Source organism: Corapipo altera, unplaced genomic scaffold, assembly GCF_003945725.1.
Source record: "Corapipo altera isolate COAL_440 unplaced genomic scaffold, ASM394572v1 110, whole genome shotgun sequence".
Taxonomy (NCBI): Eukaryota; Metazoa; Chordata; class Aves; order Passeriformes; family Pipridae; genus Corapipo; species Corapipo altera.
Window position 1 is genome coordinate 2082891 of NW_020884960.1, and position 13952 is coordinate 2096842.

General features: G+C 54.3%; 1 protein-coding gene across 14 annotated transcripts in view; it reads right to left on the bottom strand.

Annotated features, from left to right (window-relative positions):
- EPB41L1 (erythrocyte membrane protein band 4.1 like 1) overlaps positions 1 to 2349 on the bottom strand; it is a 67925-nt gene extending 65576 nt beyond the window's left edge. For all 14 annotated transcript variants that reach the window (XM_027663985.1, XM_027663997.1, XM_027663996.1 and 11 more), the window contains exon 1: positions 2248 to 2349. The gene's annotated coding sequence lies outside the window, so the exon portion shown is untranslated. The remainder of the gene's footprint in view (positions 1 to 2247) is intronic.
- Positions 2350 to 13952: the final 11603 nt, after the last annotated feature.

Below are 13952 nucleotides of genomic sequence, written 5' to 3' on the forward strand. Positions count from 1 at the left end.
AAGGCAGGCAGCCTGGAGTGATGCTGGAGTCACTCACGGGACAAGGGTTTGGGGCTGTCGGCAGAAAGCCCAAAACATTATTCTGTAAATCAATGAGAGATCCAGCTCCTCACCAGGACCAAGGTCATCACCCAGAGCTTATCAGGGAGATAACTGCCTGGGGGAAGAAAATTGACTTCTACGATTTTCCCCATTCTACACTGCAGTGACTCCTTCAGCTGACCCAGCCACCCCTCTTGGCCACACAGAAAACACACACCAGAAGACACTTACCCTGAAAGGTTGTTATGGTGGTGGCAACCACGGCAGCAGCCCAGGAAAGGGGGCCCAGCATGCTCCATGTCTGCACTGGACAGGAGATTTACCAAAACCTTCCCCTTCCAAATGCCAGGAACATGGACTCTCTGCTCCACTCATGTCTCTAAGCCCAGAAAAACAACACTGGACTTCAAAAACCCTTTCTAGGTGCTTCCTCCAAACCAAAACTGTGACCTTAAGAGATCTGGAAAATGCTCGTTTCTCAGAAATTGATAAAAATAAAAAATCCTGTACAGTTCTAGGCACAGCATCAACAAGACACCAAAGCAGCAAGAGAAGAACCCACCCCCTGCAGCCAAAGCCAGCTTATCCCAGCACAAACACAGGCTCTGTGTCCCACAGCCCTGCCCAGGGCTCTCCTGGAAACAGCAACTGCTGCTTTTATGGCAGTGTCACCAGCTGAAATCCTGGCTAAAGCAGTTGACATGGCCCAGGGATGGGGCAAAGAGGAGAAGAGATGAGAATACTCTCCTCTCAGCGGGGCTGTGGGGGGGGAGGCGGCTCACGCCCCATCAAGGGACGGCCACACCATGGTCCTTGACTCCAAACATGGAGCTTTATCCCTTTGTAGGGAGGAACACTCTGGACATGTGCTACAACAGCCAGGACCAAGCCACGGCTTCCAGAACATGCATCCCTGTGTGCATCCCTGCACACAACAGAGACAGGTCCTCACGGAGAGCACCCTGGGGAGCCCCCCCATAGACAGGCTTCACACCTACCAAACCAGACTCTAAACCAACAGAATTAAAGAGCAATTCCCTTCTTCAAGGACCATTGCCCAAACTCAGCCGACCTTCCCTCAGTTCCAAACTCATGTGATGGCAGCAAGGACACAGCTGAAGGCCAGCAGAGCAGCTCTCCAGCCTTCACAGCCGTGGTCCAAGGCACCTGACACCAACAGAGTCCTCCATTGGGACACAAAAGGATGCAGAGACTCCCCAAGAGCAGACCGTGTAACAATGTGCTTCCCATATCTCCAGTGGTCTGGCAGCAAAAATCCCTTTGGACAAGTCTAGCATGAGAAAGCCGGAGGGAAAGTGCCAGCTAAGCGCGGGAAGAGGCTTAAGCATGGGCTGATCTCTCTGAGGATGCTGGAGAAGCCACACCTCATCTACAGCAATGGAGAACCAGCTGATCAGGAGTCACCTCACACCATCCACAGATGAATCAAATATAGCTTTGCTATCGCCTGCAGCACATTGTGACTATCCAGCCACGCACACCCTGACCATTGTTTGCCCACAGGAGGGTTCCCAGCGTGACAGGCTGAGGGCTGGGCACACTAGAGGGGAACAATATCCCCAGAAACAGCCAGAGAAAAAGAGATGGGAAATACAGAAACCAGTGATGGGGAAAGGGCCACGCAGGTCTTCTAGTACGATCTCCCGGGTAACCAGCCTATGGAGAAAATGCTGAGCTCAAGGATACCTCTAGAGCCCACCTCCTGCCATATGACAGTACTCCAAAAATAACTACAGAAATATGCGAGGATCCATTCCAAGTTGTTCCTGGCTCTCTCCAATTCTCCCTCTAATGTAAATCATCTCCCTCAAATCACAGGCCGGCAGTTCAATGTGCTACAGCAGCTCGGGGCTACGGATCCCCGGGGCCGGCTCATCCTGCCCTAAGGACCCGGCTGCCTCTGCTGCTTCCCCGCACTCCGCTCTGCTCCTCGGAGGGTGGAAGCGCGGTCCTACCCACACCCTATGCCATCGGACCCCCGTTGGGAGCCGCGCCCCGGCGGGAGCATCCCGACAGGACACGGTGCGGAATGCGCCGGTGCCGGGAAGGGGAGGCCCGGCTTGGAACAGCTTTCCCGGCGGTGGGGCTGCAGCCCTGCCCGCAACCTGCCCGCCTCTCCCCCGCAGGCACAGCACCGCACCTGGGGCTGCCCAGCCCCGCGCCCCCCGCACTCCTCCGGCTCACCTCTGCTCTGTCCGCTCCGTTCCGCCGCCGTCTACCGGACGAGGCCCCACGCCACAGCGGCCGCTGCCCGCAACCCTGCCCGCCCTGCCTGCTGCCTGCCCGCCGTGCGGCGGGAGCGGCGCAGCGCGGGGCGGGGCGGGACGCGCCGCCGCGGAGGGGGCGGGAACGCCCCGCCCCCGCCGCACCGGAGCCGCCCTCGGGCCGCAGCGGAGCGGCGGGGGCTGCGGGAAGTGCGGGGCTGCGCCGGGCACTGTCCGCCCCCGAAGCGCTGGGGGCCACCGAGGCAGTTCCCAGGGACGTCTCGCGTGATCCCCCGCCCACGGATAGGGTCCCACAGAGACACCTTGAGTGCCCTCCCAGACCCCCCCATCCTTGCAGAGCCTCCTTCTGCCACCCCCGCCCTCACCCCCGGGCCCCGGGCGCAGGACATGCGACGAGTTCTCCAGCTCCCAGGGGCTCCTGGTCCTTCCCGGAGCATCCCGGGAAGCCCACTTGCTGTGCACAGCCTGTTTGGGGGGCACACCCATAAGCCAGGCCCTGGAGATCTTCACATCATTGTCTCACTGGACTTGTGCATTTTGGGGTTGTCAGGGTGAGCAGCGCCCCCCAGGAGATGCAGATGGAACAGGGGGGCTGTTGCTGTGACAGACACGAGCGCACTCACAGCACGGATACACGGGGTGCATGGGCACACTGGATGCACAGCTTAGATGCACTGGATGCAGGGATGCACTGTTGCACAGAATGGATGCACGGGGTGCAGAGTGCACTGAATGCACAGTAGAGATGCACTGGATGCACACCAAGGAAGCAGTGGGTGAGGGACGGACTGGACATACAACAGGGATGTACTGGCTGCAGGGATGCGCTGGGTACACAGGGATGCACCAAATGCACAACAGGGATGCAGTGGCCACTCTGCATGAATGTAACAGGAGGAATGAGTCTGGTTTCCTCATTCCCAGAGCCTGTGGCAAGTTCCAGCTCAGTACCCAGTGCCCTCTGCACTTGTGCACCATGCAGGGCTCCCAGCAGCACATTATGCCCTGGACTGCCCTGCCGAGGCTTGGCTTTGCTCTGTTACCTGGTGGCACGTCTGCCCTCAGTGACTGTCCTGGTCCTCTGAGGCTGGAAGGCTGCAGCATTGTGTAGGACTCCAGGAAAAGCAGGTCTCCAGCAGCACAGAGGAGGCCAGGGGACTCCTCCCAGCAGGGAAGCTCCAACCTGGCTGCCTCTGCTTGTTCTCTGCAAGCCAGGTTGGCCTGGGGTGGCTTGTCAGTGTGTCAGTATGCAGTTGCTTGTCTGGTAGTGGTGGGTGCCAGGGCTCTGTGCCTGCTACCTCTGGGTGCTGCTCCTCAGCCTCCTCCCCACTGGCCTTTGGGAAACGTGCCATTCCCGCTCACACAGAGAGCCTGACCCCTCACCACCACAGCTGGGATGAAGTACTGGAACGAGGCAGGCCTTGTTTTGCTGCGTTAGAAAGTGCCTCCTTTATCAGCCACACTGAGGCTTTTTTCCTGACAAACCACATACCAGTGGAGAGTACCAGGAACAAAATGAGGCTGCATGGTCCACCGGTTCGAGGCAAGGCAGCGATGCCAGCAGGATTGTGGGCTCTAATCCCCTGCTGAGCTGTTGACTCACTGTACAAACTCAGGCAGGTCCTGCCGCTTTGTGCTGCGGAGAAGCCCAGCTGGAAAGTTGGGTAAATAGCAGGAACCTCTTGGAAAAAACCTCACCCCACTACATGGGAGCCAACTTGAGGGAGGGCATTCATTTACAAATAAATGATATTTTAGCTGTCTGCTGGGATCCCTCATGCAGGCATGGCTTTCCCCTCTGGCCCTTCACTGCTGCGGATCTTTAAGGGGCAATGCTGAAGGGGTGCTTTACCTGCTGCCGAGGTGACTGTGCCGCAAGGGACATGTGCTGCACAGGACATCACTGGTGTATCACGCTACACTGAATTTATAGGGAACTTATACAGGAGAAAAGCTGCACCGTATTGTTGAAAAAACCAATTACAACTGTAGGTGTGTGCAGGGTGCTGTGAGTGTCTGTTCATCTTTCAGGCCTTCAAAGGGAAAATAGTGATGGCTGCTCAGGAGGTTCTGTCATTCTCCAAAGGAAAATCTAGGAAATGTAAATGTTAAATTCCATTTTAAGTGAATTTAGGTCACATAAGTCGGTGGGTGACAACATTGGCAGAGTTCTGAGCACAGATATCCTTGGTATTGCTGCCCACCACAGAGAACATTCCCCTTGAGAAACCAAGGAGCTGGAAGAAGAACACATAGAACAAATTTCCTCAGTGAATCCTTCACTCTCTTCTTGCACTGGTGCAAACAGCCCAGCCTGAACTGTCTTCCTGTTAGCACCAAGCAAAAGCCTGAAACTCTCCAACAGTCATGAAGACATGGAAAATGCAATCCATGCCCATACCTGGCTGCACAGCCCTCAGTCCCCTGAGATGAGGGAAAGAGCTTCAGTGGCAAAATAATCCCCTGTGAGCTATTGGTCACCCCAGCTGTGCTGGACTCTCTCTTGGCTATTCAATAACAAAAAATGACTTTTCCTGCATCCCTGTCAAATTCTTGCTGCTGTCATGGGAGCAATGGAGATACCTGCTCTAGTCACACATGGCAGATGGAGTGGTGGGGAGGGGACAGAAAGAATTGTTTTTTCCCCTCAGAAAACACTGAAGAAGTATAAATTTTAAAAGGTTTTCAAGAGCTTAACTGAAATTTTAAAGAAATTTAAAGGAGCTGCCATTTGTTCAGTTATTTTTTTTCAGCTATATCAAATACATTTCCAGAAAAAACAGTTGTTTTAAACCCCAAAAGCAGCTGTCATGCAGCTGAGTGGAACTGGTCCTCTGCCTGTCCATCAGACACTGGGGACCTTTGGTGCCCAGTGGTGCACAAGGGAAACCTTTGAGCCTTATGCAACAGCAATGTGAATGGAGGAAGCTGTAAGCCCTGGGAAGCTCCATGGAAAACCTTCTTTCTCTTGGGAGTCAGGTGGTTTTTGGAACCCAAGTGAGAATCAACTTGAAACAGCATAAGAAAACAAAAATAAATGAGAACCCAGCATAAATTGCAAGGACTGGCAGATGTTTTATGGTTCAGTGTTAAGACAGGTTTGGACAGGAGGCTTTTGCCAGATTTTTGGCAGTCCAGAAAGCCAACTGCATCCTGGGCGGCATCAGAAGAGGAGTAGGCACCAGGGAGAGGGAGGGGAGTTTGGCCCTCTGTTCCACTCAGGTGAGACACACACACACACACACCCCCACACCCGCGCTGCCTTCAGCTCTAAGACTCCTGGCGCAGGAATGTCATGGAGCTGTTGCAGTGAGTCCAGAGGAGCCCATGGAGATGCTCCAAGGGCTAGAGCCCCTCTGCCCTGGAGACAGACTGGGAATGCTGGAGGTGTTCAGCCTAGAGAAGAGAAGGCTATGGGGAGACCTCAGAGTCCCTTCCAGTGGTTTAGGCTCATAAAAATGAGAAAGAGCAGATTTATACACAGGCAGATAGTGACAGGATGAGAGGAAATGGTTTTAAATCAAAAGAGCAGAGGTTTAGGTTAGATGTTAGGAAGAAATTCTTCCCTGTGAGGGTAGTGAGACCCTGCCACAGGTTGCCCAAAGAAGTTGTGGCTGCCCCATCCCTGAAACAGTCCAAGGCCAGGCTTGGAGCAACCCAGTCTAGTGGAAGGTGTAGGGGACTTTCCAACCCAAACCATTCTGGGATTCTATGATTTTATCTCCTTGACAGCTTCCAAGCTCTTTTATTCCAGCAAGTTTTCCCCTCTGCAGTGACTTTGCTTGGCTTTATGGGATGGAAAGCAAATCCTCAAGTAGTACCTCTGGAATGTATTTCTACAGGGAAACCTGCTCTTCCTTGAGGGAGATAGATAAGAGGGGTGCAGCTCAGGATTCGGCTTCTGGGTGCAGCTATGGAAAGGAAACCTCCTCTGAGGAAGAGCACCTTGGATCACCACCTTTCAAGCCCAAAGTAAACTGTTAATCAGCCCTTGCAATCTTGGTGTTGGAGAAGCCCATCTCTAGTTATTAACCATCACTGCTAAGGATTCTTCATCAGACTGACAGACACAGGGATGCATCAAAAGCTGACGTGGGGCTGTGTTCTTCCTCACTGCCAATGCCAGGTTGAAGGTGCACGTGTGCGCTGGGACAGGAGGCCCTGCCCGGCACAGGGCTCCAGAGCTGCCTGTGAGCCAGAGCTCAGACTCTGCAGAGGTGCTGGGGGCACCCAAAGCCTTTATTCCATAAAGCCTAGCAGCATGGAAAAAGGGGTGTGCCTATCTTTGTGCTTTTGGGAAGAGGTTATTTTGGGAATCCCCGCCTGAGCTGCTGCTGGTGCTGATGCTCTGTGATAACAACCTTTCATGCCTCTCGCTTGTTTATGCAGGGAATGAAAAGGCCCTTTGTGCAGCTCCGGACTCTGGCTGCCAGCTGGGATCACAGTGAGACGTTCCCTGTGTGCTCCTTGGCTCCATAACCCCCCCCCCCCCCCCAGCAAAACTGGGCCCAGAGGGAGGAATGGGGGTGCCTGTGGGGTCAGGAGAGCTGCCGAAATTGGCACCCTGCAGGAGAGGGAGCACAGCTCCTTGCCTCCAGCTCCTGGGCACCTTCTGCCCTTCACATGTTTTGGGTGCTGGGAACACGGTGGTGAGCTCAGTCAAATGTTTCCATCCAAAGAAAACATTTCCAGCTCTTGGTGCCATCTTCCTCCAGGCTGTTTGAGTAGACTCCCAAGCTCAAAGAAGTCCCTGGGACTGAGAGGTTGTCAGAGACTGTCACCAGGTCTGATGATCAAGCCCTTATTATCCCTGCATGTCTGGACCCCTGAAGTCCTGGGGGATGAGCAGGCCTCCCACTGCCTTCATCATCTGCTTCCCAAAGGTTACCAAGGACCTATTCCCGAAATGCCATCAGTGCCTGCTGGCCTTCAGACAGTTGGGATACTGCAGATAGTTATGCACGTGGTGGAAAAACAGGGATAAAAGGGGCAAAAAATGCATTTTTTTAATTATTCAAAGAGATTAATGACCTGTGTCACAGTTAGGACACATCCTACCTGCTGCCTTGTAGGGGTAGGAGGATTGCAGTGGGAAGCATTGCAGCACCCCTGGGAGGAAGGAATATTTGCCCCCTTTCTAGCCAGGGAACTGGAGATCCAGGGTGAGACATAGGGTGCCTGATGCCACCCAGAAGAGCTGTAATGAGATGCAAAGAGCACTGGTGCTCCAGTGGCCAGAGCAGATCCAGGGAGCAGGGAGTCACCCAGGCAGTCAGCAATGGGGATAGTTGCCACTGGCAAAGAGAGTGACAGTACTCGTGAGGGGTTCCTGCTGTGCTGGGGTATGTGAGAGGCAGGAAGAAGGGTCAGGCAGGTCCTGCTCCAGTAGCAGCTTGAGCCCGTGGTGCATGTCCTGAGCCCACTGGATCTTCTCCTTCCTGCACTCACCAGCTGGATGCAATCCTGGGCTACCTGCCCCTGGAGAGTATCAGTCCCATCCTGTTTGCAAACACAGCACAGCTGAAGCTCTGCCCCAGACTGTGTGACAGGCAGAGCAATGGGATATCCTGTGTCTTCCCATCCTGAGGCTGCCAGGAAAGTACAGTTCTCCTGAGGGGAGCCCCTGGCACTGGTCTGCCATGCTCTGATTAAAGGGACAGCTCTGACAGCATAATTAACTGCCAGCTTGAAGATGGCAGGGTCTGAATGAAGATGAGTGATGCCAGCCTGCCCCACTGAGAGCATCTGAGAACCCCCAACAGAGCACCAGAGAGAGAGCAGGGAAAGATGGAGAACAAGGTGTGAAGAGGGAGGTGGATGAGGTGATGTTTGCTCCTTTAACCCACTCTGCCAACATCATCATCCTGCCAACATTACCTCTCTGGAGCAGGAGGAATGAGGGTGATGTCACAGCACCCCGAACAAAACATCTCATCCCCTCCCATGGCTTCTGCGTCCCTCAGCTGCCCTGGTGAGAAAGATATTCCTTCGCACTGCCTGTCCCAAATCCCTCTGCTCTGGGGACCCCAGAGGAGGCTGAAGTGCTAATTGCAGCAGGAGTGCTGACCTGGGGGACTGCACCAGCAGGAAAGGTCATTTCTGTCCAAGAACCTGACTTTGTCCTGCATAGCCTTTTGAGCTGCCCAAGCTATTTCTCCTCAGTGCAAGCATCTTGAAACTTGTATGGATTTTTCTATTAAGAATCAGAGGCATGAAGGGAATGCCTGAAAAAAAAAAAAGAAAGAAGCCATCTGATATGTATTTGAGATGACCGGTTACAGTCCCCAGTGTCCCATTGCATGGAGCCAGGTGACCATGTGAAAATCTCAGCTTCTAACATTTCTGGGCACAGCACCAGAAGTGCCATCCCTGGAAGTGTTCAAAAGGTGTGTGGATGTGACATCAGGGACATGGTTTAGTGGTGACCACGGTGGTGCTGGGTTAATGTTTGGACTTAAACTTGGAGGCCTTTTCCAACCTCAGTGGTTCTATGACTCAATGAACAACAGTAAAATGTGAAACCTAAAGACTGGAATGGCAGAAAACAAACCAAGAATGATGTAAGGATCTGATTAGGTGAAAAAGGCAGAATTACAGCAACTTGCAGAGCCAAGCCTGGAGAAGTGTCCCCCAGCCTCCCATGTGGCCCAGGGCTGGCGGCTGAGCAGGCACATGTCCGTGGGGGGACATCCAGCTGAGGAGTGATGATCAGCTGGCCACAGGCCTAAGGAAGATAATGACGTTCACTGTATGAGCAGCATCCCAGTCATCTTTCATCTCTAATTAGCAGCCTAATTACTAGGTCTTGCTGCACATGTCTGGTTACAGAGTGCTCATATACACACGAGCTTCTTCCCATGCTGGTGCCTGTGGCTCCCACACACTTCTGTGGGCAATCTCCTGGATAAACCCAACAAGATGAAGTTCACTCTGCTGCTGCCAGGGGCGTTCTCTCCCCAGGTGGGCTGGTAGACTTCTTGGGCCTCTTTCAGCTTCATACATGATGACAGTAAATGTTTGTGAGCTTAAGACACATTTGAGACTCAGTTTCATACAGGGAAGGTTTGGGATGGGTGTAGGAAGTACGATGCTTTCTTTCCCAAGGGTCCTCAGCAGTTTGTGCTTCATACCTGTGTTCCATACTGGGGAAGAGGTGGGCACAGTTCCCTTCTCTGCTGATGGAGAGAGACAGGGAAGTTGAAGGGATGCAGGTCACACCAAGCAGAGGCTCCTCCAGTATATTCAAGTACACCCTGTGGTTACTGATGGTACCTTCCTGGGATGTCTTCTGAATGAATGAAACCCAGGAAAACTTTTCCCTGGATACAACACATGGGCTGAGTGACATTGGGGTGAGGGCTGTGCTGCAAGGATTTGCCAGGGACGATGAAAAAAGACTCTAATCTGGGGTCAGCACATGGGGAGGGCAAAACCTCTGCTATAGCCCCATTTGGTTCTAAATACTCCGTACTGAGGTCCAGACACTGGTATGGTACTCATGGATTTGGATGCGGGATTCACATCGTTCCTATCTCCCACCAAATATCCCAGAGAACATGCCAGAAATTGACCCAGAGACACCACACTGGACAGAAGCAGATCCCAACGCCCCAAGTGTAGCTGGAGGGTGCCCCAGTCTTTCCTGAATAAAAAGACCCTGGTCTGCCACGTTTTCCCAAAAGCCACAATCACACTTCATCAGTGGGGCAGGAGGGGCACAAGCAGGATAAGCACAGGCAGGGCACAGGCAGGCCAGGGAAGTCTCTCTCCTGGGGGCCACCTAACTCACTCCCCACTGGGTCCCAGGCAATCTACAGCTGCTGAACTCCTACAGCTTTGTTCCAGCCTTCCAGAGTATCAGCCTTTGGTCCATGTCTGATGGAAACTGGATGTCTGCAGCTCCCGGGACAGGACAGGCTCTCCCTGACAACCAACCAGTGGGAGGGAGCATCAGGAACACCAGGGAGCCTGCGAACTGCTGGATCTAAACCCAACTGGATCACTGCTTTCACTGGCACTGCTGGGTGGGAACCTGCTTGTGCTGGGAGCAGGAACTGTGCATGCTCCATCCAGAGCAGGCAAGGTGGTTGCTGACAGCTGGCTGGCCCCACACAGGTGGCTCCTCAAAGGCGAGGAAGAGCTCCTGTACCTCGCAGACCTGTCTGCTCCTGATAGCGCTCCCCATGCCTGCTCTCCTGCCAGTCCCAGCTGCCTCTCAATCCTGGGAGAAATGCCCCCATGCTGTTTTCTCTAAGTGATTCGTGTCTCATACTCATCCTACCCTGGGGCACAGGGCTTGCTCCCAAATGGTCTCACCCCTGTCAAGAAGTGAGCCCCAGCATCACCCCACTTAACCTGACACCTCCCCAGTTCTGTGCAGTTCACCCCACTTTCCCCCTTCAGATGTTCAGGAAGGTGTGGGAGTACAGTCCCTCACTGCTGGATGCGCTGGCCAGGAGCATCTGGCAGCCTGGGAGAAGTTAATAGGAAAAGCCAGAGCCAATATTGCTAAATTACAGCCATCTCTTCCAGAGAGGATTAGCAGCCAAATCCCCAGTGATAGGCTGGGTTGTACTCTACTGCTGTCTGTACCCCACTGCTGGCTGTGCCCATGGGCAGGAGGATAGTGCGCAGACCAGACTGGAGCCCAGCGCCAGCTTGGGACCATCCTGCTGCCAAAACCCTGGAAGCAACTCTCTGCTCCTTCCCATGGGGCAAGGGAGACTGCCTGCACCTCGCCCCCTCCACACAGCCTCAGTCCGCCAGCATCCCACCAGGACCATCAAGTTGCTGGGTAGGATGCACCAGGGAGCTCTACACCCTCCTAGGGTCTCTGAGCCATGAGGTCCCTGATACGTGGGGTTGGTACACCCTTGTGCCATCACCTCCCAGCTATTATCCTCATCCTGGGCATCCCTGAGCCTAGTCCAGGGGGTAGCCCCGCAGTGTGTTGACCCTGGAAAGGCTCCAGCTCACCCTGTTCCTGTCTGACCACATAGCCCCTTGAAGGACGTGGTTGTGCTGAGCTTTTCTCCCCTGCAGCCCTGGCTGGTGATATCTCTATCTGTGGGGCCCAGTCCCACAAGCTGCACAAGAAGGGGGTGGTCAGGTCCTCAGTGGGGCTCCAGTGAGGACACAGGATCTTTGGCCTCCAGCCCACAAATGTCATGGGACAAGAGGAGCAGCCTCCTGGGTATGCCACCCCACTGAGCTGTGGGAACACAAGCCCACAGCTGAGCTGATGAGAGAAGTCGGAGCTGGGGAAACAAACCCTGTTTTGTCCAAGATTCCTGCTTCCCTGGACTCTGAGCAACATCCACTTCAGCCTCTGGCATGAGCTGCCCCCGACCCCATAGTCAAGGGCACTGAGAGCAGCATCCATGAGGCTGCCAGGGCTCAGCCCCCCACATGCTGAGAGAGCACTTCCAACAGTGGCCTCCACAGCCAATTTCCCTGGCCCAGGTGCCCTGGCAAGCAGCATACAGCAAGATCCAAGCCTTAGTATTGCTTATCACATACAGAGTCATGCATAATATTTAGAAAATAAAGATCTGTGCAGAGCCAGCCCCGGCCAGGGATGTCCAACACCCAGCTGGAACGTCTCTCAGCAACGCAGGACCAGGCTTGATGGTGGGGGCCTCTTTTCAGAGTATTTATTTGTGTTGCTGAGACCTCTGGCCCTCTGCCAGCTTCAGCTGATGCTGGTTGATGGGACCAGAAGTGAGGAGGAGGGAAGAGGCCTGTGGGGCAGCTCGTCACAGTGCCAGGTCTGCTCCCTGGCCAGAGCTCTCTTGTCAGGGTGGTCTTGTTTGACTCCTTGCAGTCAGTGCAGGGCTCGCCCAAAGCTGAGCACAGACTCATGCAGGAAAGCAGAAATCTGCTGGGAAGGACTGGAGCCAGAGAGGCTTCACACTGCTGGCTGGTCCCCTACAGACACTACTGGCAACAGCCAAGAAGCCACGTGCCCACAGCACAGGGTGCACTGGGCAAGGCAACGAGGTGCAGGAGGAACCTCTCCTGATTCCTGGTCCTGCCCCAGATGCCTGGGGCGAAGGGCTGGTAGTGGCCACAGAGATCCTGGGCTCAGTGACATTCCAGTTAGCCTGGGAGAGGGATGTCTGGGTCAGGCCTTTGCTGCTTGCTGTTCTGAGGTGCTGGAACTGGGCACAGAGCCCAGAGCTGCTGCTGCAACTGGTGGGGGCACAGGGACCACCAGCCAATGATGGTGGGAGTTGAGTGCTTTTGGGGACATACTCTTGTCTTTCACAATGAGACAGCTGGACATCTCCAGTCCCAATGGCCAGCTGGGTCTGAGGGGACCTACTTTCCCTGCAGAGCCAGCATTTGAGGGGTGTCAGTCCCCACCCCCCCCCTCGGGATGTACTGCAAGTAACTCAGTCTAGAAGGATCCTGGCTTACAGCCTCATCATCCTCAACACACGTGCCCTGTCCAGGAGGGGACTGGTTCTTCATTTTTTCAGAAGGCAGATGATGGTTAATGGCCATCATGAGTGGGCAGCACTGCAGGCTTGGTGCTGGAGGTGCTCACATGGACATGTCCAGATGAGTGCTGGACCAGACATAAGCACCAGCACAGAACTGCCAGTGATTTCCTCTTTGCACAGACAACCTGGACTGGCTTGTGGGAGAACTGAGGAATTCATCCTGTCCCCTTCTCTTTGGTGTTTTACCCATAAGACACTTTTTCAGCCCCTGCTTTTTTGTCTGCAGAAGCACCAGTGCCAGCCCTGCCCACGTGCCAGGGCCGAGCGTCCTGTGGGCAGCCGTGCCAGCCCGGTGGTGTGCAGTGACCTTCTGGGCTGGCAGATCACCCAGAGGAGATCAGACCAGGCAGGCTGACACCCTCCTCCAGTACCACCTGGCTCCTCACTTCCCCGGTCCATGGCTGGTCCCATGCACCAGCTCCAAAGGTCCTGCCCTGATGGATTTAGACAGCGGAGAAATGTTAGTGACTGGCGCTGTGGAAAGCAGCCGGTGAGCTTTGCAGAGGCAAGGACTGTGCCTTGCCATGCTGCAAGGGATGGAGCAGGCTGGAAAACTCTCCTTATTGCTGGAAAATGTATCTACAAGCAGTGAGCACACCCTGGGACAGGTATGGTGACACCTCAGCAGGTCACACTGCACACAGCCACACTGCACAAGGATCTGTTGATCAAGCCTAGGCTGGGATGCACATGCACACTGAGACCTGATATCACAGAAGGGACATTTTCTGGCAAAAGCCCCTTGCAGGCGTCCTTAAAAACACCACCTGGAATGTCAGATCTTGACCACAAGCTCGCACTGACATTGGAGCAGAGCCATGTCCTGTTACCTGCCCCTGCAAGGACAAAAGACAGTTGGATCAAAGGAACTGGCAAGACACTTGCTCATCAGACAGATGTGGGACAGCCTATCCTGTGACACTTCAGAGCACCTTCCAGTGCCAGAAGAAAGCTGGAGAGGGACTTTGGACAAGGACCTTTCAAGGGAGTGCAAGGACAAAGGGGAATGGCTTATCACTGGACAGAGGACAGGATTAGATGGGATATTAGGAAGAAATTTTTCCCTGTGAGGGTGGTGAGGCCCTGGCAGAAGTTGCCCAGAGAAGCTGTGGCTGCCCCATCCCTGGAATGTTTAAGAGCAGGTTGGACGGGGCTTGGA